Genomic DNA, 4,287 nt, shown 5'->3' with positions numbered 1-4,287 from the left:
CTATAAAATATTAAAGGTCTCAAAATAAAATATTATATTATTTATAAATAATATATATCATTTTTATATAAACAAACAGTTACATTACAATAAAAAAAATAAAAACTCCAATATTAAACCCTAAATTACACTAATTTTATAATTATCTTAGTGACAAATACATCATTTTAAAAGTTGTTTGTTGACTATTAATATAGAAATTTCATTATATTAGTTACAAATGTATGATGAAAAAACGAAACAAGTAGGAAAATAACAGAAAATACACGTAATAATGGGAATAACATCAATCACAGATAAGAAAATTTTTTATAAATATAATAGTATGAAGTTAATTTTTAGATAAAAATCAAATTATTTATAGAGGAGTTCTTTTCCAAAAAAATAACTTACGCTTTTGGAATGATTAAGTCATTTTATGAAGAAAAAGACTTATTTTACATTGAACTGAACAAACTGTTCTCGATAAAATAAACATACAAAATTTCAAAAATTATTTTCTATAAAACAAACCAACCCCTGATGAAAAAACGAAACAAGCAAGAACATCAGAAAAAAAAGCACGTAATAATGGGAATAACATCAATCACATGAATCAAGTTAAAAACAAAAAAAAACAAAAAGCATGGTCGCATTGCATCGCATGCCGCAAAAGAAAAGAAAATTTAGCAGGGAGGCAGGCAAGGAAAATAAAGAGATGCTTGCAGAAATAATAAAAGAAGACAGTGTTATTGCTGTGCGCGAGAAAACACAAGAAAAAGCTTAGGTTTTCACTACCTTTGCTTTAATCATGTCGGAGACAAGCTTTTTTTTCTCAACTGTTAGGATCAATCGTGTCTTACTCCTACTTTAATCATGTCTTTTAAATGTCTTCCTTTTTATCATCAAAGTGTTTGTTGCGTCTCTCACAATAATTAATTTCGTATATTTTTTAAAATTTATGAGTCTTTTTTATTGTCTAAATGTAGAGCTTTGGTGTCCTATAAAAAATTGATACTGCATCAGATGATGATAAAATATCATCTATATATGTAAAGGGATTTGCGTAAATTATCCATTCAAATTGCAACATTTAATAATATATATGGTATAATTATGAATTTCATCCATTTATTTTAATTTGTTAAAATTTGCTCATTGTATTTTATGAAAATTTGAGAAATTAGTTCAACTGAATAATACTTTTTAAGTCTTATCATTGACCTAGAAATTGACCGTTTAGTAATTTATATGTGATGGATTAGTAAAAATTAACTGTGATTATTAATAATTAGATTAATTTCTCAATTTTTGTAAAGCACGAGGATTGAATTTTGGAAAATTAAAGTATACGCAAGGGCAACACTGAGGGAGGTAGGATCTTGTCCCACTCCAAAATGGGTTTAATCCCGTTGAAAAGAATTTTAAAATTACAAATTAATAAAATGTTTGGTAAACTAGAAGGATAGAAATAAATAAACGTGCATGATTATCGTGTAGGTGTTGGATCAAGTTCCAGATTCCTTGAAGGATAATGTTGCTGTCGAAACCATTTTTTTTGAAAAACAAAAGTTTTAGGTTGTCGACTTTAAGAAATGAAAATTGGGAGTCGCCACCAATCTTTTATTAAGGTGTGATTGGGTCACCCTAAAACGAATTTGGTCTACGAATTTTAGAAAAACGGGTCCTAAAGTCGGTTACGTATGAGGAAGGATTAGCACCCTCATAACGCCCAAAAAAATTGGTACCTAGTTAATTAATTAATGTCTTAATGTCGAAAATTTGAAAAACATAATCCTTAGCAAAAACTTAAAACGTTACGTATTAAGACCCTTATCATTTCAAAGAAAGAAAATGCCACACCCAATGCGTTAGGGCACGACATTCTAATTTCCTCAAAAATGAATTAGGCCAGAATACTCGTGTAGTAAAAATTTAAAAGAATATCCATTTATTCAAGATTTAAGAAATCGCGGCCCAATACGTTAGGGCACAATTCCTCCAAAATCCCAAACTCGGAATATCTCCTTTATTATTTTTTAGAAAAAAAATTCATTTCGAAAAATCAATGCGTCACATCCAATACGTTAGGACACAACGTGTTGAATTCCCAATAATGAGTTCTTATTTTTTGATTAAAGAGAAATGCTCGATTGTTAGATTTAACGAAGAAAATCGGAACCCAATACGTTAGGGCTCAATTTCCTTGAAAATCCTAAATACAAGCATTATCTTAATTTTGAAAAGTTTGAAATCGAGTAAAAAAAATGATGTGATGCTACATTAAATATACAACGCAATAATAAATATTACAATGGCATAGAAATAATATGAATAAATAAATAATAATGACATGCAAAATATCAAATAAATGGGCAAGATAATAATAAACAATATGCAAACATAAATTGATAAGCGAATAATTGAAATAAATAACAAAAAATGCATACAGGTACACATAAAAATATATAGGTTTGAAATAACTAAAATAATATCAAAGTTAATTAAATAAATAAAACAAGTATATATATGTATATACAAGTATGCGAAAAATATTAGTTTTCAAAAAAAAGGGCATAAATACATGCTTTTTAAAAATACATATATATACAAAATAATAATAATTACATATGAGAATTATAAGATAAGATAAAAACAATTGCATTATCAAAAAATATTGATTTTTAAAGAAAATATGAAAAAGGGACTAAATTGGATTGCAAGTAAAAATATGGGGTAAATCCGCAAATAAATAAAGTTTGGAGGACTAAATTGAACGCGCGAATTACATAGAGGGGCTGGAAGGGTAATTTTCCCTTCTCCTCTAAAACGTCGTCATTCAAAAGGACTAAATTGGAATTTAAAATAAATTAAAGGCCGAATTTAAAAAAATAAAAATACTTAATTGGAAATATATTAAAAGGCGGAGGGGACAAAAGCGCAATTTGCCCCTCCGTATGAAAAACACGCGGATCCTGGGTCCGGGTCGGGTCGACGCGCGGATCCTCCCTTCAAAAACGACGCCGTTTTGATTGGCTTATTTAAGCCAAATTTAAATCAAAAATTTCATTTCCCATTCTTTAAAAAAAACAAAAAAAATACTTTCAAGAAACTCTCCCCCCCTCTTCAGTCATCCGGCCTAAGTTCGGCATCGGCCGGTCATCGGCCACCGGCCGGTGGCGGCGCCGCCGTATGCGGTGGTCGGAGAGCCGAAAATTTCAGATCTGACCCTTCTAAAGCATTTAAACTCGAATCTAACCCCGAAATTGCTAAAATATTGATGGAGAGCGCCCAAATCTCGAGAAAACCTTTTGGTTTTCGGTCGTTAATCCTCGGTGACGACTTCCTCGGCCGTCCGCGGCGGTTAGGACTCGAATACAGGTTATTTCTTTCCTTTTGTATTTATATTATTTATAAATGATAAAAATAAATAGATATAACGGAAAAAATAAAATAGAAATACAAGTATCAACCTTTAATCGACTATGCTCTCTGTATTGCGAAAGTAAAAGCCTCAGTTTTTATTTGATTTTTTCAATCCTTTATTACAATGCGTTAATGGCTTTTTATAGCCGAATGAAAAGATAAATCGAAATCAAGAAACAAATCTTGTTTGATTCGATTTACGAATCTTTGATTTTCTTTCTATCCTTGCTGTTTTTATTTCTTTCCTTGTTGTTTTGTTTCCTTGTAGGTGAAGATCACGGAGATTCGGAAGACTCCTCTTGCGACGCTGTTGAAGATTAGAAACCCTAGTGTTTCTTCATCTATTTTGGGCCGTGTTTGTAACTGGGCCACCGTTTAAAATCGGGCCATGTAATTTATCTTGTAATTGGGCTTGTAAAAAAGACTGGACTTTATTTATCGTGGGCCGGGTAAAAATTTGGGTATTACAGTTGCAATATAGTTTTGATGTGACAGTCTTTATCTTCATTATTGACAGAGCTCAAAATCGGGTGTTTTTGTTTCGACTTGGTAGGATTGTTTAGTATTCACATAATACAGAGGGTCATTTCCCAATTGTTTCCTCATCAATTGCAGTAGTATTTTCCCAGTGCATGAAGCGTTGCAAAGAGATGGAGTGAATTACCAAAATTTTTGAGACATTCCTGACGCTACCTGGTGCAGTCACATGCCATGTTTTCTACTGGACATATTATTGGATTATCTTTTCACCTTTTCATGCATCCATCGTTTTTCAACAAAAGTTTGTTTGGAGTTTAGTGGTATGCTTTAAGATGATGAGAACTTTGCGGTTTGTTTCAACATGATTGCAACAACATGGCCAAAATATTGAAGGATCTAATG

The 4,287-nt window shown here is 31.1% G+C and overlaps 1 long non-coding RNA gene across 1 annotated transcript; it reads left to right on the top strand.

Moving 5' to 3' along the window:
- Window positions 1-3,068: 3,068 nt before the first annotated feature.
- On the top strand, window positions 3,069-4,010 carry LOC107908305 (uncharacterized). Its single transcript, XR_001686966.2, has 2 exons — window positions 3,069-3,360; window positions 3,674-4,010. It is a non-coding gene; the product is annotated as an uncharacterized lncRNA (long non-coding RNA).
- Window positions 4,011-4,287: the final 277 nt, after the last annotated feature.

The sequence above is a fragment of the Gossypium hirsutum genome, chromosome D06, assembly GCF_007990345.1.
Source record: "Gossypium hirsutum isolate 1008001.06 chromosome D06, Gossypium_hirsutum_v2.1, whole genome shotgun sequence".
In the NCBI taxonomy this organism is placed as follows: domain Eukaryota; kingdom Viridiplantae; phylum Streptophyta; class Magnoliopsida; order Malvales; family Malvaceae; genus Gossypium; species Gossypium hirsutum.
Note: the sequence above shows the minus strand (reverse complement) of the source record. Positions and strands in the feature narration are given on the sequence as shown.